Raw genomic sequence first — 24510 nt, forward strand, 5'->3', positions numbered from 1 at the left:
TTTTTTTTTTTTTCTTCTTCTCCTTTTTTCATTATGCTTACTCTAGGAAGCCAATTTGCAGAAAATAAAGTTTGGTATTAATCTGGCTTCACACACGAAGGAAAGGCTGAGAGAAAGTATGCATTTAACTGCAAAAATACACACACACAATACATTGTGAAAAGAAGCAGTGCCCTCCCTTTTTTTCCATCTTCTTTGCTTAAACACTTCTCATAAAAATGGTATTTCTTGGCAAGAAAAACCATTTTTCCTTTATGTCAGAGTCACTGTTAAGTTCACATTTGTGTTTGCAAGTTCTGTTTCCAACTTTCCACTCCAGCTCTATCCCCCACAGCAAGAAGAAAATCACGGCATTTGCATATTGTGCTTAGGAAGGAGAGTAGCTGTCTCGGAGAGAAGCACCGAGGGGTTAGAAATCATGAATATACACACACGTTGTCACCGAATCCTAATCCAACATATTTGTCCTCTACTTTTATATATTTCTCTGCTTTCAATTAAGACGCCTTATTAAATAGCATTCAAACATGTGAAAGCAAAGACAGAGCCTGACAGACTTTCAACAGGTTCTGTGCATTCATACTGTATGTCACCTCTTAATTAGCAACCAAAATGCAAGGAACAGATTGTACAGTTTACCATCCTAGCCCAGCTTCTACACTTGCTATTTGTGCGTACACAGCACATTTAAAGAGACCCCCATCCAGTGGGATTTTCATTCTTGCTCCAACCGTGGAACAGAACCACCATCAACTAAATGCCACTTCATGGATGCCTTAGCCTGCAGCAGCAGCTGGCATTACCAAGCAGTTGAAAGGACATTTTAATCTCCTGTTTAATGCACTTTTTTCCACCTGGGATAAGAAGCCAAAATTGCTGTTAGCAAAAAATGCCTTAGTCATTAACTGAAAGTGCCTGTTTTAAAAGTGTTCCATTACTCCCCTACTGGGAAATTTCAGACTTTATTAGCATTTTTTGAATTTGTATTAGTAGTACCTGAGTGGTAAAATGCTAACGGATGAACACTTAGCTATTTTCCACAGATTTTGCTTTTGGGCTCTGCTTGTGCAGGAGCAAAAAAAGAGAAAGGGGTCAAAATATTGCATCCTCATCTAGCTTGCCAGGATTGAAGTCCATATTCAGAGGAATCATTTTAATGTTCTATTATTCTATCTCTGCAGAGATTCAAAAGGTTGAATTTAGGGACTCCTTTTTACTTAAGGGCATCTAAGAGAATATTAAGTGTTCTTTAAATGCAAGTCTCGTGTGTTTAAATCACATGCATGCTGGGCTGGTATTACCTTGCTTTGGTGATAAGACTGCACTGAATTTAGGTTGTAAGAAAATACAGATCCTCCCATCCAAACACTTGCTGTTAGTGAAAGGGTCGGTCTGTCATTTGGGCACAAGGGAACTAACTAACTTTGAACTCTAAGAATCACGCAAGCCATGACTTGTCTCAAATACAATTCAGATTAAGAGTCAGTCTCATTAAAAAAAAAATTTTTTTTAATTTTGTGTCTGCTAAACAACCACCTAAAGTTTAGAAGTCTGCTAAAATATTAAGCACAATTGATATACTTGTTGTTGATTTGGCTTAGCTTCTGTAAGGATGGCACTCATTAGATTTGGGCTAAAATAAATAAATATATAAATGTGATATAACACTTGGGCCCCAGATTGAACATATATTGAAATCTACCAAAATATTTGACTGTCTAGTAAAAACTGAAGAGGAAAAATAAAAAGTCAAAACATTTTTAAAAAAATAATGTAGCACGTGTTTATTTCTTGCTTTATTATCATATTCAACCAATTGAACAATATAGTGTCATCTTATATAACTGCTCCAGACACCTCCTTTTTGCCAGAAGTTTTACTTCTGCTCTTTCCTGGTTTGGTAACAGAGTAAGCAAACCTCCTTTGACGTGCAGAAACTATGGTTTCCTCAAGAAATAAATGAAAATGCAGTCCTTTTCTAATAAATGGTGAAGGCAGCAAGGATTAAAAAAAAAAAAGACTATTGGATTTAACAGGGATTAAGGCTAACGAGGAACAAATCCCCAAGGATGTGTTTTCTGGAGAAGTATGAGCGAGTAAGGCACTAGGCCTGATTTAGAGAATACACAGGAAAGACAATGGGAAGAGAAATGATTAGGCATTTTATAAAATTTCTCCTCATTATTTAAATTCTCAGAAATCATAATTAAAATAACACTTGAAGTTACAAAATAGTAGCCTTCCAGGAGGTTGGCATAAATATTCCATACCAATTAGCTATATCTTTATTACATCCCTGCCTCTAAGATGTTCAGATGTGATGGATAAAAGTGCAAATGTCTTGTTTTGCTGGCTGATTGGAACAGATAGGTATGTATGTGGATAGATAGATATATTAGATACAAAGATAGATAGATGATAGATAGATAGATAGATAGATAGATAGATAGATAGATAGATATTCAGATTCTATTGAGGTGTTAATCTTCCTAAGCAGTCTCCTGAGTGATTCATCAGCAAATTTGACTGCATCTGTTATGCAATATGGCTTTATTGTGCATTATTCAAAATTTTCATACAGATTTTGATAACATGTTATGACTTCTCTTTTATAATCTAATTAAAAGCCTCCAGTTAGAAGACCACAAAACATGTGGCCTTTGGAGTGGAAGTCAGTGGAAGTCAAAGGCACCCCCAAATTCTATAATTGACTCTGTGAGTGTTTTCCAAGTTTTTAATTGATGAATTCTTTTCACAAAAGCACATAATTTTGAGACACCTTTTGATTATTTTTCAAAACCCCTTTATAATTTTATGTGTATTTAGAATGTGACAAGAATATTATTTTAAGATTTAAAACAATTTTGTATTAGCTTGTTAGAAAAGATTATATTATAAAATTTATTTTTATATTCTGGTAAACTTTATATCATGTAAAGACAGATTCCAACTTTTCCCACTTAACAAGTCATTCATAATATTTATTGAATTTAACTTAGTTGTGTTATCTTAAAATTTTTTTCTTTAACATTGGCTTTTGCAGGATTAGAGACATCTTCATTCTGATCAAGGTGAAAGCAGCTTAGGATTCTGGTCATATGAAAGCAACTGAAGAACCATCTTTAAACAATTTTAGACGTTTATATTCTCCTTACTCATCTTTGTTTCATCATGTTTGTTATGTTTCTGTCTTTTATCAATGTTACATTATAGGTAAAAAAAAAAATAGTATATGACTCAGAATAAAAATTGGAATTGTACAATAGTCAACAAGCATAGTTCCTAGGGATTTTGGTTGATTAACAAACTGAATGACTGTGTCATGACACCACTCACCACTTAGTTGATACACTCTAGGATCTGCTTAGACTACTTCATTTCAGAGGACGAAAACATTTAAATACAGTTATCTATTAATGGAAACCTTTAAATGGAAACAAATGATCATTATCACTACTAAAAGCGTGTATTATGCTACGATTCCTGAAAATTTCTAAGATCTTAAGTTCAGGAAAAGATGGTAGAGGCTACCAATGCTCTATCACCTGCAGGGTCGCCAGAATATAATACGTGGTTAACCACAGAATTCTCTCACAGGAACACTCCCTTACTCGTCTATTCAACATATACCTCTTGAGTTCTATTATGTATTAGCCTGGCAGTAGGCTAGGATTTGAGGAGACTTTTAAAAAAGATAGAATCCTAGTTCTCAAGCAAGGCACTAGCTAATTAGGGCATCAAAACATAAACAAATCAGAGTAATACAGTTCTGCTAAGTACCATAAGAGAGGTAAAAACTACTGGATAAAGGTGATGAAGGTAAAAGGTATAAAGAAATGATAACATACGCAGGAGACAATTAAGAGAATCATCACAAAAACTTCATTGAGCAATATCAGATGGGAAAGATAATTTTAGCACAGAGAATGTCACATGCAAAGCAGAGCATGGCAACTTCAGAAGTTCTTTGATTAAGCCTGCAATTTAAGTTCAGGTGTGACAATAAGAGTAAACAAGTTGGAAGAGGTCATGAAAAACATGGTCTACCAAGCAAAGAATTTGGCTTTTAAATATAAGTAACGGGGAGATATTGAAGGAATTTCAGCACTGGGATAAAAGGACTAGATGTGCTTTAGAAAGATGATGTTTGACAAGCAGGACTCCTTCTGCCTTTACATCTTTCTTCCCTCTGATCCTCCCATCACCAACACCTGATGAGGGAAGATTGAAACATTCAATCTAGGTATGTGGTTATTTGGAGAAAAAGAAAAAAGTTTGAATGATTTTATACACACTGTATTTTTTAACTTACATATTTGGTGCCCTGGCCAGTTTGGCTCAGCGGTTAGAGCGTCGGCCTGCGGTCCGGAGAGACCCGGGTTCAGTTCCCACTAAGGGCATGTACATCGGTTGCAGTTTGTCCCCGGCCCTGGTTGGTCGTACGGGTGGCAGCCACTCGATGTGTCCCTTCACGTCGATGTTTCTCTCTCTCTCTCCCTTCCTCTCTCTTCCTCCCACTCTATCTGTACAAAAAAATGGAAAAATATCCTCGGGTGAGGATAAAAAAAAAATAAAATAAAAATTAACTTACATATTTGGTGAATAGCATTGCAAATATTTTTTGAGATGCTTAGCCAGTACATTTTTATACACTTCTTTTTTGCTTTTCATCTAATCACAACTCATATCTACCCCCCAAATCTCAAAGAGAATAGTTATGTTCAACATGTGTAATGCTAAGAAATATTCATGTTTTTTGAGTTTCCTAAAAACTCATTGCCTTGAAATTATAACCTAAAAACAAATGTCTATTTTTTGTCTTAGGAATTCACAATATTATAGATATAACTTAAAAAATAAAAAATACAATGCATATATTCATCATATATGTGGATTAGGTATATATGTATACCTTATTTTTTTAAACTTTTAATTCATTTATATAAACAAACACTGACTTTGGTTTTTGGATACCCTTGAGGCATGGTGGTCAATGACACAAGAATCATCATATCAGCCTGTGTTGAGTAGAACACTTTGGTGTTTGAGGAACACTGTTTGATAGAAAATACTAAACTATGATTCAAGTTCATACCAAATATTCAAACCCTTAGGGTTTTCTTCCTTTGTAGTGGCCACTTATTGAGTTATAGCATGTGTCAAGAACAGTTACGTGCATTCCATTCAGTATGTCTAATCCTCATAACTCATGAAAAGAGTTATATCCCTGAAGATGAACAAGCTAAGGGTCGGAAAAGTTTTACAACTTTTCCAAGCACTCTGTCTCTCTTGCTATACCTCCTAGTGAGATTCTTGTCTTCTTGATTGTAACCCCTGATTTTCCTGATCTAGGTTGTAACCCGAATCTGTTTGCCCAGGTCACTGATTTTGACATAATAGTTTGATTGACATTTTGTATCTCATTTTGGACCACACAACCTGATTCTGATCTTCAAGATATTAAAAATCTCAATATTAAAAATATAGAAAGGAACAGAAATATTTTCTAATCAACATCATTATTACCTAAAGGAGAAGGTGGAGGGGTTGGGGAGAGGAGAGAGATGAAAGGGGTTTCGATAACATAGTGAAGAACATGGACATGGAAAAAGGCAAGACTGGGTTTGAGTTCTGGTTCTTCCCTAATTTCTCAAAGTTACCTAACCTATCGAAGACACATTTCCCTTATAACATGATTAACAACACACACTCACATGGTCATTGTTAAATTCGTTAATTTATAAAAATAGGTTCTAAAGAATAAATAAATCACTCTTAGTTTTATGCTTTAGGTCTTTTATTTTAGAGTAACACTTGTTCTCATCAATAGGAATTCCAATAAGTCTGGCACACTGCTCTTCCCAGCTCTTCATCCTTCCTTTAGATTTAAACCTAAAACCTTTCCACAAGCATAGACATAACAGAACACTGAGAAAAGAAATTCTCTATAATTGAAAGGCAATGGTTATAGGTGTCCAAATGGAAGAAGATGATTTAATCTTTGAAACAGTTTCTTACCAAGTCCTACATGGTAAGTAATGCCATTGTTGAAGATAAAATACTTCTTGTCTGAAATGCCTACAAATAATTACAGAAATATCAAAATGATCCCCACAGTACCTTAGTAGAAATTAGGGTCTAGAACCTGACTCATAAAAAGCAAAACATTTTGGTGCTAAAGTGGCAAAGTAGAATTGCTGTATAGCAAAATTTAAAATGGCACAGACATGCCTATTGAATATAGTACGAATGTCATGTTATACATACTTACTGGGTGCCAGTTGCTGTGGCAAAATTTTTCCAAAATTAATTTATTTAACCTTGTAAAACTTATGGACTATAACAACCAAGAAATTATTATTTCTGTGTTACAGACAGGAAATCTGATACTTTTCTAAGCACCCATGTACTAGTAATGGGTGGAGCTTTTGATCCAACGACATCTGAACTGAAACAGATGACATCTAAGATCATCCCTAAATAAATCTTCTTCAATAGATTTGGCCAAATAACTGCCATACTTCTCTAAGATAAACTTATCAGAGAGAAGTCTCTAATAAAATTTTTACCAGAAGTATTTGACTTGAACATTAAGATAATTTCTCTATTTTCCTTTATTTAAAAATAGACTTTTAGCCCGGCTAGTGTGGCTCAGTGGTTGAGCATCAGCCCATGTACTAAGAGGTTGCTGGTAAGATTCTGGTCAGGGAACTTGCCCAGGTTGTGGGCCCAATCCCCAGTGGGGGGCATGCAGGAGGCAGCCAATCGATGTTCTCTCTTTTTGATGTTTCTATCTCTCTCTTCCTCTCCCATCCTCTCTCTCTAAAAATCAATAAAAAGAAAAAATATTTAAATAAATAAATAAAATACATTTTTATTAATTTTGGAGAAATAGGAAAGGATAGGGAGAAAGAGAGAAACATCAGTGTGAGAGAGAAACATCAATAGGTTGCCTCCCACACATACCCTGACCACGGGGAATCCAATCAGAGACCTTCTGGTGCTCAGGAGATTGCTCAACTGAGCCATACAAACCAGGGCACTCCTCTTTTTTTCCTGAAAAAAAATAATTGTTTTCTATCATATTAGCATTTCAACACTGTTTCATCTATAGACATATCAGACCTTATTTTCACTTGCAAATTCCCCAAATGAAATTCTTACCAACACTGCAAAATATAGCCTTTGAAATGCTAGAGCTGTAGAATGTAAGATGTACTTTCCAACAAAAAATAATGATGGCTTTCTAAATAATAAATTCTGTGAGGAAACACATGTAAAGCATTTATAAAAATACTTGATATCAAAAAAAATTTAGTAACAAAAATACTATACCAATATTAGATTTCCTGTTCAATTTTATTCTCATGATTTTCTAATCTTTCAAAAAAATTGAACATGTTGTATTATTTAACAATTATTACAATTAGAGATGATACAGTTAAACATACATAACTGTTTTTATTGCATTTCTTATATAAGTTTATTTCTTTAGTTTTATTGATTTAAGAATAAATAAAATGCTGGTGTTTTTACTCATCATTATAAATACTGCTTTCAAGACAATAGTACAATTTGGTAGTCCTTCTCATGAGAGATTGCTTTGTTTTTGAAGAAATCCCCATTAATGTTCCAGTCACAGAATTAAATGGGATGGGAAACAGCCCAGCTAAATGAAGGGTTCAAAACAATGCCCCGTACAGCACCCTCAGGACCCTTTACCACTTCCCAAGACGACAGAGTATTTGTGCAGGTAGAATAGGGAAGGACAAGTCCTGGCTGTCCTGCTTCTTGACAGAGGAAATAAATCACCCTACACACTGGAGGATACCTTTCCAGACTGCACGCTGGGAACTTCATTACACAAGCTGTGCCACACATTACTATGCATATTGCTGCTGATTGGACATAGATGCATATCCACAGCCTATTTTTGTCATTGTTTTGTGGAGGAGATATCCATTTTTCCTCCATAGATAGATATAGGCTTGAAAATGACACAATGATAATGCTGTTGCGTGCCCAAAAGATCTTGATCTCCAGCAAAATATGCTCTCAAGTAATGATTTGTTTAACTTACCCTAACCTTATCTCTTGTTGCATAAAATGGGATCATATTATGATTTCATATTCAAACAATCTTATTTGATCTGAATATGACTGCTATCAAACATACGTTTTGTTTTTCCTGGTCTTGGCTTCACTAAAATGGCAAAGTGTTCACCAAAGAAGAATTGTCAGTGCCTTGTTCTTTTTCATTGGTAATCTTTTGGGTTCATTCATAAAAGATAAACTTTATTTACTCAGTTTTGCTCAAATGGCATGAATGCAGTTTAATCCAATTTATACCAGTTGTGATAACGAAAAAAATTGCAAAGCAAGACATAATCTTCAGGCTGAAAGCACAGTGTCATTTTTACAGTCAACAACATAAAATTAATGAACCAAGGGAGATAAAATTAATGAACATAGCTATTAGCAAGTTTCCTGTAGTTTGAGAACACTAATGCAGTGTTAGTTGCAGATTCCTTATAATTTAGCCCCTTCTTGAGGAATTTTCTCTGGCAGAACACGTCTGCCACTTCTGCTTTGGTTGAATAATATCATCCACAGAAAAATACATGCCACGTTCCTGTTGTTATGTACGACACCTTAAGTATTCAAAAGTAGAGGGATACAGATGTTTTCCTGAAATTTATGCCAAATCAATGTTCTGAATAAAAATAAAACTGTAGTCTCAAAGTACCAATACAGAAAAACATAAACAACTAACTAACAAGGGCTTGATACACCAATTTCCAGCTCTTAAACATTGCTTGTGGGTAAAGTCATAAATAATTTAGATTCTACATTCCTTCGGTACCAGCTAATATGCCATTTTAGGCTGTGTTTATGATAGTTAAGAGAGATGGTTGCTGTTAAACAGTTTCCACTTTGATGAACATCATTACGTCTCTCATCAAAGAAATGTTTCCAAAAGTCTGTGAGAATCCAAAGATGAGCTTCTGAGTGGCAGATGTCTAGTAATGCATTCATACAATCAAATTACTCCTATCAGACTTAATTTTTGAGTTATAAATATTTGTAATTTACTGAATATTGACATTTTCTGTTGATTGACATTTGGAGTCTGAGCTTACTAGCTTTGGTCTGCTTTTTGTATGTAACCATTCTTTTGAATCCACATAAATAAGAAAAAATAAACAAAATTCAAGCGGATTTTTTAATTTCAGTCCTCTGTGTTACCTTATATGATCTCAAATTGTTAGGGGAAAATTCTCCAACAAATGTTTCAGGGGGAAGACAAAGCAAAACAGAATGGGGAATTCAAGGTGTTCCAACTATGAATAAATCCCCAAACCCAGCATCAGATCTATAACTTGAAAAATCATTCCCATTTTTTCAACTTTATTAAAATGTAATTGACATAGAACATTGTCTAAGTTTAAGGTGTACAACATGATGGTTTGATATATGTATATATCATTAAAATGATTACCACATTAAGGATAGTTAATTCATCCATCACCTCATATAATTACAATTTATTTTTGTGGTGTGAACATTTAAGATCTACTCTCTTAGCAACTAATACAGTAATGTAACTATAGTTACCATGCTGAATATTAGATCAGATCCTCAGAACTTACTCATCTTATAACTAGAAGCATGTACTCTTTGACCATTGAATCTATAGATGGCTTTGCATAGTTAGAAACTTTTAACAACATTAATTCTTCCAATTCATGAAAATGGAATATCTTCCCATTTATTTGTGTCTTGTTCAGTTTTTCATTAGTGTCATAGTTTTCAGTGTACAAATCTTTCACCAATTCAGTTAAATGTATTGCTAAGTATTTTATTATAAATGAAATTGATTTCTTTATTTCTCTTTCAGATATTTTGCTGTTAGTGTATACATTATGCGATTGACGTTTATATGTTGATACTGTATCCTGCAACTTTGCTCAATTTATTAGTCCTAACAGGTTTTTTGGTGTAACCTTTAGGGTTTTTTAAATAAAATATCATGTCTCAATCTCCAGCCTGGATCCCAAAGCTTCCATGAAGTCACTTTTGTTCATACATGATAGCAGATGATTGTTGTTGAGGGGAGACACACACACAAGAGAGGTCTTACTCAACATTTTGCTAATGTTATTCTTCCTCTCATTATCTTTTTTACTTTTTCCTTGGGATGTTTAGTGTTTGTAATCATAAGTATTATCAAGCCAATACCTACAACAAACACATACAAATAATTTATTATGTCTAGAATTAACACATGAATTTGGACTCACTTTGTATTTCCTAAATGTATTATCCAAAATTACATTTTAGCCGAAGACATAGTAATCTATTGGTTCAACATACATGTTTTTAAAAGGCTGTTTCTTTTTATGTATTACCAATGTGAAAAAATTTTGATTTATTTTTATCATCTATAAATTAACTTCTGTGTTTATTTTCTTTCCATTTACTCAAATGATTTATTTAAAATAGAATGAAGATTCAACATTAATGAAGAAATAAAATTATTTGGCTAAATACTTTTAATCTGTAGACCATCAGCAATGTTAAAATATTTGTTGTTGTTCTTTCTACTTATTACTGCATGTTTTCTAAATGAAATAGGTGGTAGTAGAATACAATTAACAAAGAAATGAAGATTATAGGACAGTAGAAGACTTAATGACACTGTGGAAGATGCAGGAACTTCCCGGAAGAAAACATGCTAAAGGACCCAGCCATTCTGTCAACCTGGCCACTAGAGATCATGATCTGGGGTGATTCATGGTGTTTCCACGTGAACAATGGTTGACTCATTCAGGTAACAGGAAAGATGGAGACAGACAGTGACACAATCCCTCATCTTATGTAAGATGGTTTTTGAATAAATAACATTTAGGAAAATCACCAAAATTCAAGTTCACATGACCTTTTGATAGGCTGTATTAGTCACTTAGATGTAATTTAAGTCTTGAAATAGAAGGTAGATTCACATTAGTCCTTTGTACTCAGGTCTTTGATAGCATTGTCAGCATTGATGTGTATAAACGTTCTCTTAATTTAAGTTCCATAGGTACTTTTAGATGTTTGTACAGATTCCTCAAAAACTACACCTTCTTTCCAGGGAACAAGAAAATATTCTTTCTAGCCTGCTGTCCCTCTGCCACTGATTGAATTCCCTCCGCCGGCTTTTAGAGGCAGCCGGCGCCGTGCTGGCTGGGTGTGCAGTTGCCACAAGTGGTAGTGGAGGAGCCATAATAGCCGTATGTTTTCCAAAAAAGAGCTTAGAAATACCCCCTGCCCCTTGACACTTATTAAATGTCATCTCGTCTCATTGTAATAGGATTCTTCCAAGTTGTATAACTGCATTTGACTGTTGAGGCTCTCATAACACAATGCCATCAATTGGGTGGCTTAAAAAACAGTAATTTATTATTGTTAAAAAACAGAATTTCTTAAAATTCTGGAGACAGGAAGTATAAGGTCAAAGTGCCAGCGTGGCTGAGTTATGGGGAGGATGCTCTTCCTGGTTTACAGATGGTTATCTTCTCTCCGTGTCCTCACTTGCGGTGTGTGGGATGGTGGTGGCGGGAGGAGCTGGATGTCTCCTCTTATAAAGACACAATCTTGTCATGAAGGCCAATCTTCATGACCTCATCTGAACCTAATGACTTCCCAAAGGCCCCATGTCCCCACTAACACACTAAGGGTTCAGACTTCAACATCTGAATTTTGGGGGGGCACAATTCAATCTATGGCAACAACAGTCTTCTTTTTGGTGTTAAATAACCTCATTACAGTCAACTCCTTGTAAAAGAAAATGAGATCCCTTCAGTCTTTCTGAGGGTTTGTACAAGCAGTGTAAAGAAGGGTTTGAACCTTTTACGATCAAGTTGATGACTCCCTCCCAGCACTCTGCAATGACAGAGTTTTTATGTAAAAAGAGGGTAAAGGGAAGCAATATGGTTGTAAGGGGTGGTTTGGAAACCAGTCTAGAAACTTCAGTTGATAAAAAAAATAATGGTGGGGACTATTGGATATTTCTTCTGGTAATGAAAGGTAAGAATTAGTGGCCCCTTTTGCTACAACTCTTTTCTGACACATGTAAAATGGGAGAATCACCCAATACCCGTGCGGCACCAACCGTGAGCAGAGCTCTCTGACAGCTAGACGACAAACTTTGATCATTACTAAAATACTTTTTTCCAAATCCCCATGTTATTTGTACTGCTATTTAGTCAGGATGGTTTCTTAACTAGAAAAAAATTTACAATAAATACAAAACTATTAAAGTACCGATGAAAGATGGCTGCTTTCTGACAGTTCTGAGTCTAGTTTGTAAAATTTTACTAAAATAAATAAATAAATAAATAATTGTTATTAGAAAGATTTTAGAGACAGCATCAAACAAGGGACTTTTTTTAAATTAATTTTTTGATAAATTTATTTTTGTTACCGACGTTTCTCCTTTTTCCCCGCAGATACCCTCCTCCCTACTCCTCCCGCACCGCCTCATCAAGCATTGTTGTCTGTGTCCATTGGTTATGCATATACGCATACTAGTTCTTTTGTTTATCTCATCCCTCCCCCATCGCCCCTCTCCTTTGAGATTTGTCTGTCTGAACCACATTTTTGATGTAAGCATAAGAATATTTAAAAAGTAATATATTTCTTACTATGTGATTCAATGTTATTCGAGGTCCTAACGGATCACCACATAAAACCATCTTTCATATCTTTCATATTACCACTGGTATCCTTTTTACATTCTAAGAACTACTGATCTAGGTGATCAAAAATGTTTAGGACATAGGATCTAGCCCTTTGAAGTTTACAGTGAAGTCACGCAGACATGACCAGCATAGCCACAACTACAGCATATGATACATCCTGAAAAAGAAGCAACCTGAGGGAAGTACACAATGCTACAGAAGATCATTTCATTGAAGGAAAGCATCAAAGGATTACTTGCGACTAGGAACTCAACGAAGGTTTAAAGATGTGCTGTTTGATGTAGCATTGAAACAATTGATAAATATCATCGACTGCAATGGATAAAGGGCTTCCAAGCAGAAAGCATGGTATAAATAATGTTCAAAATCAGCAAGGTACCTCCCATATTCAGGAAATGGTGAATAGGAATAGAGCAGAACAGACTATGGGGTGTGAGGCAGGATGGAGAATGTAATGCACCAAGACAAAAAAATTTGGTCATTTGGGAAAGCAGTATAGAATCCAAAGATTAATCTGACAATGTTGTACAGGATAACTGTTGATGAGAGAGACTGAAAATGGAAAGATTATTGCTGTGATCTAGAAAAGAAACTGTAGAGACCTGACCAGAGTGATGACAATGGAAACAACACTATTAACATGAGTGATCTCATGTATTGAGACCTTCCACAGTGGGGCACTGCACAAGGCCCTTACGTGTAATAGCATTATATCTGTAACCACTCATTTTACAAATGAAGAACTGACCTAAGATCACATGCAAGATAGAGATTTATATACAGATCACTTAATTATAGAGGTTGAGCTTTTAACAATAATAGAATCCATCGAATGTACAGAAAGAGCTTATTTAGAGTTACGGCGCCAAAGTAAGGTGACTGATGGCTTATTGGATATGAGGGTTAAGGAAGAAATCAAGAGTGATTTTCAAAATTTGAGCATCGATTAGCAAACTGATATTGAAAAATTAGGAAAATTAATGGGACACTCAGGAAGTGACATTAAAAATACAATGGAGCCCTGGTTGGTTTGGCTCAGCAGTTAGAACGTCAGAGACCAGGGTTTGGTTCCCTCTAAGGGCATGTACCTCGGTTGCCGTTTGTCCCTGGCTCTGGTTGGGTCGTGTGGGTGGCAACCACTCGATGTGTCCCTTTCATGTCGATGTTTCTCTCTCTCCCTCTCCCTCCATCTGAACAAAATATCGAAAAATGTCCTCGGGTGAGGATTAAAAAAAAATACAATGGAAATGCTACACACTTGAAGAGAAATCAAAGTGTCAGTTTTGGTGAATCTTACTTCTAGAATCTGACCAACGATTGCTCTAAAGTTTTCTGTATTCTATGCATCAAATGGTTAAAAAGGGAGAATAGAGTTTTACTAATTTTCTACTACAACTTTAAGTACATTTTTTCAAAAAGAGATATCTATTTTATTCTTTAGGAAGAAAAACTGTATTTTTTATGTATTAGTAAGTTCGCTTTTTTTCTTTTTTTGTAATGTTCTGTATACTTTACAATAGCAATTACACATTCTAGTCCCCTGCTTACCTTAATTAATGTCTAGTGTGTTAACGAAAGAAGTGCCTTCAGCTTTACTCTAGGGTAAGGAACAAACTAGCTACAAACTACTGATGATGGATCAGCCTGGGGACTAATCATTAAGAGTATCTTGGCAGAATGTTAGATTAATTTGCCCATAGATTATTTAAATAAAAATCGTGTTTGTTCTTCTGTCTCCCTTTTAGTTTAAGCGCTAAAGTTCCCTCACATGCAGTCAGGAAATCACGTAGGGGAGAGCTGGGATGATGGTTACAGATGTAATAGCAGGTTCAGCTTCAGGCTAATTGGGGGCTAATGAGAGCTAACATATTCCGTGTACCAGCAATGTTCTAAGTGCTTTGAACAGATCAATGCCTTCAATAATGCTATATTTTTGAAGCAAATATTGTTATGTGCATTATACACCTTTGAAAAATCTGAAGTACTAATATTGTTAAACTAGTAAGTGGTTGAGCCGAGTTTCAAATCAGGCACTATGATCACAAAATGCTTTTCTACCTTCTTTTCGATTTTGTTCTGTTGCATAGCTGCACCTCACCTTAAAATAGATGAGGCTTGTTTACACAAAACTAATGAAAAGAAAAAGTTTTAGTTAAGCACCTATAAAATTTAAGCTTAAGGAGTAGAACACTGCTGCAGAAGGTAAAGTAATATTTAATAATATCCAACAAAATGCCATTCATAAGTTAAATAGTTGTCTAGAGCCCTTATTTGAAGTTGTCCGTTTTTCAACCCACCAGTACACATTATGAGCATGGTTATTATGTTGAGGTAGGTAGCAGAGGTAAGGACTAATGGCTTTGGGATTAGAGTCTAACGTAAATCAGGATAGAATTCTTTGAAAATGTGTATTTGTTTGCATCAGCTTTGTTTACTTTTTATCTCGGGAGAAATTCTTTGATGTTAAGATACTCAAAGTTAAGATCAGACATAGATGAAAGTCTGAAAAGATTACAGGAGAAAGAAGAAATATAGTTTCCTGGCACCCGAAACAAACAGACAATACTTCCTGCAGGATGAAACAGGAAAAGAGCCCAATCTCTTACATCTCAAACTTCTCTTCCACAGGCTTACATTGGTGAGGGAGCCCATACGGGGTTTCAATAAGCAAACACTTACCAGTCAGGAGATGGACACACTGGAAAAGTAATGGGTTTCTGAAGATGTTGAATAACTCCTGTTTCTGCTTTTTGGCAAGCTCAATAAGGAGCATAAAGGCCTAGGAGGGAAACAATTGAATTATCAAAACTCATTTCCTAAAGCTGTAGATTAAGATTATATGTTGGTAATGCTGTGAAAATTAGTTATATAGTGGCTGCTATTAATTGCCACCCAAACTCTCCACATCACAAAAATGAGAACAAATACTTCTATTTAAAAACTTGTCTAGGGCAAATATTTCATGGTAATTAAACTGTTAATTTTGATGTGCAAAAATGGCAAAATGTGGTAGTTTTAACCAATTATATGATAAATTCTATTAATTTTCATCATTTATTTAGATGAGTATATTAATCAATTAGCCAGTTAGTAGTCTGACTAATGGCTTGACTATAAAGATATTTTATACAGTCTCTCAGCAATCTCAAACCAAAAATGTCACTGTACTGGAGTGATTCTGAACATGCATCCTTGTCATGAAACACTATTTAATCCTAAATAAATAACTGAGATTTTGAATTGATCTTTTATAAATGGTAATGACTCATCCTTACACATAGACAGTTATCCCATGCGTTGGATTGATGATTTCAAGCACCCTTGTAATATCATTGGAAGAATATAGAAAAAGTAAACAATATATCCTATAAAAATAGTTGTCCTTTTTTCCCCTTTTTTACAAATATGTATTTTTGTTCCAAGCCTTGTTTGCTCAGAGCATTCATGTGAGAAGAATGGAAGTATTTGAGGGGAAAATCATTTTGCCACAGTTTGCAATGCAGATGGAAATGCAGTGTATCAATGCCAGCAGATCTCACATATGATACATCGACTAACTTGAAAAGTAGCAGTTAGGTGGTTTACAATTAATCTAAATCATCTTATTTGCATCATCAACGTATCACGACCTTTCTTACATTGAAATTGTTCTTGCTTAAGCATCCTACACAACTGAAAGTGTTGAAAGACAATGATAAATGCAATCTTATCAATATTAGCCCTTCCTATGACCAGTAATGATTTATTTTCTTTGTGTGAACTTGTCAAAATAATTGTGTATTAGATTTTGATGCCTCTTCATTTTTAAGAGAGGCTTACTGTGTATATTTCTTAAACTGTTACTTTCCCTCAACATAATTAATTTTGTGGACATTTGCTACCACAGCCTGCTACTTCAGATAGAGTTGCTGAGGTTGTTATGACTCATGGTATAATCCAGCAGGAGGGGTCTCAACCTCCTGTGTGAGACACTAGAGGCTGTTATTTTAAACAACTAAGCACACAAATAGATGAACCAAATTTCTAACTTTTAAAAGGTAGAAAATCCCTTTATTTCTTCAGAGGAAGAATTATGGCACTAATAGTATATGAGTTATGTTAAATTTTGCTTGTGCAGCAGGCTCTGCCCCATGACATTTCTGTTGAGCCTATCAGAGATAAATCCTTATTTACAACCTTCTATCATGTGACAAGTTTATTCTTTTATTTTCATCTTCTTATCATATCAAAGAGCAGCCTAAAATTATTCTCTTTCTATTTGCAGTAAAAAAAAGAAATAACAGCTTACATTAGTGATGAAGCTAAAATTATTTTAATTACAAACTGTATATAAAGATGAATTAGTAGATTTATCTTTTAGTGAATGATGTCCAGTCAATATTAAAGATACCATAGCAACTAGTCCAAACTGATCTTTGTATTGCATAAAGCCACTTTTCCTTTTAAACAAATATTTTAAGTATACTTTGTTTTTATATAACAACACAATACTACCTTTCAAAAAGAGTTGTAAAAATAATTAAAGACACTGTTATTTGTTCCAAATATGAAAGATAAACTATATCATCCCATTTAGTATATCTTGATTTCAAGATACCTATGATACCTTCCTGGAAATTATTCTACATACTGTAAGAAAAAGATGTAAACATCTATGTTTAAGGAAATAAATAAGTGATAACTAGAAGATATTTGAATTAAGCAAAATTTCTCTCTTCAAACCCTGCATAATTAATCAGCTTGATTACCCCCAAAACACAAAGGAGTACCATTCCTGAGACCCACAGAAGAACATCTGCTTTGCACCCCACTCCTATTTTGCTTGTTTATCTGGGCTCCATACTGCTTGCATATTAAGATAGATTTCAGGGGTTTTGTAGCAACTCTAATGAAATGCAAAAGATAATCAAGATGACACCTTGGAGAAAACTAAGATAAAGTGTTCTATGGCCTTGCTTGACCATGTCTGGCACTTTGTGTTCTGCGTTCAAATTGGCTGCATTAGTCCTGCAGAATGTGTGTGTGTGTGTGTGTGTGTGTGTGTGTGTGTGTGTGTGTGTACACATGTCCAGGTACACCAGGATACATTCAAGAAAAAACAAAAAAACAAGTGGGGTAAGATAACTTTATTCTTGGTACAAAGAGCATACAGGCTTATCAGTTTATGAAACTAAAGTAATTATTTCACAGGTCCTTGATACTGGAATTTTTCATACATAAGTGTCCTTTCACACAGTATCAAATGTTGGTGCATCAGAGTCAGCTTGCAGGTTTGGCTTTTGAGGTAAGGAAAATGCAAGGGTTGAATATTCTGGCAAGAGTAAAGCAAAACCTTTCCTTTACTTTCTCTTCAAAACTATTCCTTAGAGCCTCCTTTTATGGCTGAAGGTTTGCTTAACATTTTACAATTAATGATTTGGCAGTGCTAGTTTGGATGTAGAGGGAGCATTTGTTAGCCAAGAGTGAAGCTGAAGTTCCGACTTCAGAGCATTGTAGTTTCAGGGAAATAGATTCTTCGCCTGAGTTCTTTGCTTTTCCATTCTCCAAGTTGTGATGTGCTTTTTTGTTTTGTTTTGTTTTCCTTTGGATGGCTTTGATAGGTGCAGAACTAAAATCATACAAAGGATAGTTAAATGAAAACATTTTGACAGTTAATTTGAAGAGTTCTCTGATCTGGGAAAGAGTCTAAACCAATTTCAGAAGAGAATAGAGATTCAAGGCCAAGTTCTTTAGTTAAAGAAGATTTAGGCCAAAAGGCTCAAGAAGATTATTATTTACCCTATGGAGGTAATCAAGTATGGCTAATTCATCCCCTTGGCCATATTAGTGTTAGTGATAAATTGCTCATTAGTCATTGTGACAGAGAGAGTTAGGTCGGACGGTGGCACTGGCAGGAATAAATGAGTTAGCCAGGCCATTACTGATAAGACATCGTGGGCTAAGTGTTGGATGGTTCCAATCTTATTTGTATTCAGTATGGACTCCGGGGTACAGGACATGGCCCTTTTGCTTCCTGTGCATAATCTCTGACCAACATAGCCTCTTTTTGCCCCTTTTAGATAATACAGTATTTCTGACCTTTTTATTCATGTGTCTCCCTTGCAACAGCTCAGGGACACTGGGGGCAGGGAGGCTCATATGTCCTTTTACCACTGAGTTGTGTCAGATGACTAGCCATGGGCATGAGTTTCCCTGGTGAGCATTTTTCCTTCTGCAGCTCATGAGAGAAGCTAAGATTCTATCCCAGATGCAGAAGAGATATGGCTGCACTTGTATTCATTCAGACATATGGCAAAAATGGTGACTAGTCAGTGGCTTCTCTTGTTATTACCATGAAGCCAGAATAAAAATTTTGGCTCTTATCCAGGAAATGTTTTCATTGCCAGTCCTAGGAAATTGGCTTGGTCAGAGGGAATATTTTTAGTGTTACCACCGTGACACGGAGTGTCTGTCTACTCTGACTCCCTTTCTCACTCTTCATTCCCTTAGACTTTCCACCATTTTTTTTATGTTAAGGGGGTTTGTGTTATGGGTGCCAGAGGGTCTGGTCTGTTTCCAATATAGTAATAAAATTTTTCTCTTTTTTTTTTTCCATTTCATTGGACTATTGAGGAACATTGCACTGAGCTAAAGAGCTTAGCTCCCCTGGTAAAACTTGACCATGTTCCCTGTGGGGATGGAGGAAAGGCGATTAATCAAATATTGGTATACAAAATACCATTCCATGTCGGACCAAGGAGTTCCAAGGCTGAATCCAGCCTTCAAACTTCTGCAGACTATTCAGTAAACTTATGATCTTCTAATTTTATAACTCTACTACCAAGAGTATTGCCCACCTCTCAGGAAAAATCCAGACCGGTTCATTTCCCATTGATGATTAGAAAAATACTATATGCATATTTCTATCATTGCCTTTGCAATGTTGCATTGTAACTGTCCTCTATCTGTTACTCCTCTTTGACCTCCTTGGAAAAAGAAACTGAGCCTTGCTTTTTATATCTTTTATCTGTATGCACAGTCAGTATTCATTAATTGAAAAATTGGAGGTAAAGGGTAGACATTGACCCCAAGTGCATTGTTCTGCCTTTAATGCAAAATAACTCCTAATTAAAGGCTTAAAACATCATACTAAAGCTTTTATTGACCCTTCATTTTTATAAAAATGTTATTCACAAGTAATATATCTTAATTATTGAGTTGGACCCCTATATTTTAGTATTCTTTATTTTCTCTTCCCACATAATTCACAGAAATAATAATAACAATTATAGCTAACATTTATGTAGCACTTGTTATGTCCCAGGCAGTGTTCCAAGTATTTTATACATATAAATATGTCTAAGTCATACAACAATTTTATGGAGCAGATTCATATATTTCTATTTTATATAATAAATGTTAGGTCTACAGAATCCCCTACATTTACAATTTTGGTCTTTTTTTGTTTTTGTTTTTTGACCCATACAGTAGCTTTAAATTTCCTCTTACCTTACCAGACCTAATTTTCCTGAAAATAGGCCTTTGACCTCCCTTTTCCTGGAAAATTTTCAATTGTGAATTCTTTCTCTGTCCACTTGAAATGTAACTCTTCTCTCAGCTTCGTGCCAGTTTTACAACCCCAAGAGTGTCTTTCTCGAGAACCTGGGAGCCATTCTTTTGAAATGCAATCACCAGAAAGATTGCACTCCATCTGCCAGTCTCTGTGAGAGGAGTCTACCTTCATAAGCAAGAACTAGCACACACACATGGCCTCATCATGTTGAACAATCTCCTCCTCCCGTCCTCCAGTGCTTTTCCCACTAGCCTACCTCCAGTTTAAAAACTCTCCCACCTTGCCCTGGCCAGTTTGGCTCAGAGGTTACAGCATCAGCCTGCAGTTCTGAGAGACCCGGGTTCGGTTCCTGCTAAGGGCACGTGCCTCAGTTGCAGTTTGTCCCTGGACCTGGTTGGGTCATGTGAGTGGCAGCCACTCGATGTGTCCCTTTTGGGTCGATGTTTCTCTCTCTCTTAAAAAACAACAACAACAAAAAAAACTCTCCCACCTTTTATTTCAGGCTTAGATGAGTCCGACTTCTCTCCCCTAGTACCATAGTCTTTAGCAATATCTTCCTTGCCCATTTAACTCTGCACAGTACAATTTCTCTTTCATGCGCTCCAACTTATTTCTAGCTCTCAAAGCATTTTACAATATTTCCCTTTTCCTCCTTGATTCTAATTAACCAAGTATTTGCCTTACGGACAGTTATATCTTTCTAGAAAGTATGTTTCTCATCACTTTTCTTTCTGTTCATCCCAAGAGAGCAATTCTAGCAGTCCTTCATCTATTCCTATAACCCCAGCATTTTTATCCCATTTTCTTTCAAAATCACTTCAGCCAACTTCCTACAAGGTAATTTTGCCCAATGTACTATTCTTCAGTCTGTATTTCTCCTTTTTTTCTCTTAGAATGTTCCTTCCACTATGACCACTTAAACTTTCTCCACCCTCCGTAAATGTATTTTCCATATTCTCAGCCATATAAACCTAGTTTTTTTCTTTTGAAATTATCTGAGTGAAATAGACAAAAGGAACAAAAAAGAAACTTTAAAACGGAAAGTTTTCTAAAGCTTTACATTGCATAAAAATCCAATATATAGCTTGACCAAGTGGCTCAATTGGTTGAATGTCATCCCTTATACTAAAAAGGTTGCAGGTTGGATTCCTGGTCAGGGCACATACCTAGGTTGTGAGTTCCAGACCGGTTGGGGCACTTACGGAGGCAACCAATGTCTCTCTCTCTCTCTCTCTCTCTCTCTCTCTCTCTCTCTCTCTCCGCCCCCTCCTCTCTTTCTAAAATCAATGGAAAATATCCTTGGGTGAGGATTTTTTAAAAATCCAAGGTATAGATTGTATTTATTTTGCTCTTTCAGAATAATTTCTTTAAATATGGTTTTATTGATGTTAGAGAAAGAGGAAGGGAGAGGGAGAGAGAGAGAGAAAGAAACTTGAATGTGAGAGAGAAACATCCATCAGTTGCTTCCAACATGCACCTGGACTGGGGTTGGATCAGGAATTGAACCCACAACCTGGGTATGTGCCCTGACTGGGAATCGAACTGGTGACCTTTTGGCAAAGGGGATGACACTCAACCAACTGAGCCACACTGGCCAGGACCAGAACAATTTTTGAGAACAAAATCTTCAGAAAGATTCATGGAGAAAGGAGATGTTCAGTAAGTGGGAGAGGGACAGCGAAGGTGTGAGATGCCCACTGCTAGACAGAGGCCTTCCTACAACTACAGGGGCAGACATGCTGCTCAGCCCCTCCTCTCACAAGGAGTGCATCCTGCAAACATGTACAAAGCAGTCCTAATTATTAGCACTAGGAAGTCAGTGCCAGTGTGGATTTATGTTCCCTTCCAAACTAGAATATAGCATCACAATGGATTTTCTTTTTCCAATTCTAATTTTTCAGACCTAATAAAATGACTCTAAACCAAACTGCTTTGAAAGAAATAATATTGGCTTTCTCCCATTATTCCTTCCTTTTCTCCCTTGTCTCCTTCCTACTAAATCAAATTAATCTGCTTTAAAAATAGAATAGATAAGTGATTATATAATCTTCTAAGAAAGGCAGGAAGCTGTGGGACATAAGGCACAAATGCAATGCTCACACATCAGGCGTACTTAGACAATGGGCGAGTCAACCCCAGCCTTCTGTGGCCCAGTACTGTGGGCATCAGCGATGGGGGTGGGGAAAGCCTCCCTGTCTGGGCCCCCCTAGTGATGTAAAGGGCCTTCTGAGGGGAAGGAAATGCTTCCACAAACCACGAGAAAATGTTCAAATGTCACTCTGAGCTCATGTCGTGCAGAATTACAGCCCAGAGGCAGTGAGAAGCCCCTGTGACTTAATCCTGGCACAGAGAGGAAGGGCAACTTTTTGTCAGCTCAGCGGGCACTGTCATTGTGGCTTTACACACCTGATTTGAGTCTTGCTTTCAATGTATATGGAAACACACACACACACACACCCCTCAGTGAGAAAGGAATTTAATCCTTTCAGGTAACGAGTGTAATTTCAGTGTAACAGAAGCAGGAGCACCTCCGCCCCTAACTCCATTCCCCAAAAACCAAGCCTCTGTCCTGCCCATCCACACAAAAGATCAGTCATTGTCCAAAGAAAAGTCAGTTGAGGTGAGAGGACGATATTCTGGGTAAAGAGAGTTATTTTAAGAAGCCACCAGCATTTGCATTTCTAAACCATTGGGAAATAAAATGAAGGGGAAAAAAATAAATGCACATACATATATACATGTTTTAAAATCTAATTTGAGGTCACAGCTGTAATTGCAAAAGCTTTGGATTGTGTGTCACGCTGGAATAATGCCGTGTTAGTGAATGTAAAGCATTCAGCATTACCTTATGCCTCATTGCATCCTAAGTGTGATGCTATTTCAATGCTACACCTACCACTTTTAGGTCTTTATGCTTAAGTATGTCTTGCAGGATGAAATCAAGCTACAAATGGGCTGAAATTGGGTCCTTCTAGTTGATGCTACTGCTAGAAGCTCCAACACCCAATTGTTTTCTAAGTCCAATTCCATGAACTCAGAATTCAAATTATCATGATTTCTTGCACCAAAAAATAAATATAAAAGCTGAACTAGCTGCAGAGATAAAAAGCAGATTTTTGGCCACAAAAATAAAGTCAACTTTTTTTCACACAGGCATTAAAAATGGCTCAGAAATGGAGTAAGAAATACGAGGGAAAACATAACCTGCAGAAATTTGAGACATAATGTATCCATTGCCTAGACAAAAATGGCCCTTCATACAAACAATTCTAGCCAAAATACTTCGTAGAAAAACTGCTCTGAGTTCAGTTTCCTTTCAACTTTGTATGGTAGCTCAAGTCACTCCAGTGCACCTAAGTGTGTGGTTGCAACAAATTTACCTGTCTTTGAAAACAATATTCAGATCACAATGTCCTTTCACTTGGCAGTTAAAGATGCATTTGAAAAGATGACGATGTTCATAGTGTCTGACCAGTCCAAAATGTTGATTTTGAAGATACTTAAACTAATTCTCCAAAATTCTTTTCATTGTAGAAGCAAAGGTTCTTCAAAACAGTAGTATTTTGGCTGGAAATACTTTTCGGGGGGACAACTCTAATAAAACAAATTGCTAAAAGTTAGTCAGAAGTTTTATTCCATACACATACTTCAATTATACTAAGTGGAGGCAGTATTTTAAAGAGAAAAATAACTACCCCCCCCCAAAATATATATTGTTCTATCCATGGGTGGGTACTGTAGTAACTTATAGAAATGTATGCTTGATCCTAGTCATCAAAAACAATTAAATTTGCAAGTAGCTACCTTAAGGGAAAAATAGACTAAAATATAGCACTGTAAGTGGATATATTTGTATTTGTTTTGTTGTCTTTATTTTTATTGTTGACACTCATACAGATGTCCCCATTCCCTCTTTTGTCACCCACTACCAAGCCCATCCCCCCACTTCCCACCCCTAACCTCCGTATGCGTTTTCAGTGCAAGAGAAAGTATACTGACAATTTAGTAGGCAAAAGCATTTTGGGAAATGAGAGGAGCACTATGTAGAGATTATCTGGTCCCAGGTCAGGAACTAGAATCCCCTGACAGGGTGTCAGCCCTCTTTGGAGAACTAATAATTCAGACTATGTGATCTTGAGAGAATTAGACTGAATTAGATTGAACTAGAGAAAGAAACAGAGCCACTGACACTATCCAAAAATAATTCAAAATAAC

The 24510-nt window shown here is 36.1% G+C and overlaps 1 long non-coding RNA gene across 1 annotated transcript in view; it reads right to left on the minus strand.

Annotated features, from left to right (window-relative positions):
* Nucleotides 1–17951: 17951 nt before the first annotated feature.
* Nucleotides 17952–24510, minus strand: part of LOC118642714 — a 35369-nt gene continuing 28810 nt past the window's right edge. The window contains exons 2-3 of the long non-coding RNA XR_004961781.1: nt 23676–23889; nt 17952–18351 (exon numbers count right to left, since the gene is read on the minus strand). This is a non-coding gene — a long non-coding RNA (uncharacterized LOC118642714). The remainder of the gene's footprint in view (nt 18352–23675; nt 23890–24510) is intronic.

This window comes from Molossus molossus, unplaced genomic scaffold (genome assembly GCF_014108415.1).
Source record: "Molossus molossus isolate mMolMol1 unplaced genomic scaffold, mMolMol1.p scaffold_m16_p_3, whole genome shotgun sequence".
In the NCBI taxonomy this organism is placed as follows: Eukaryota; Metazoa; Chordata; class Mammalia; order Chiroptera; family Molossidae; genus Molossus; species Molossus molossus.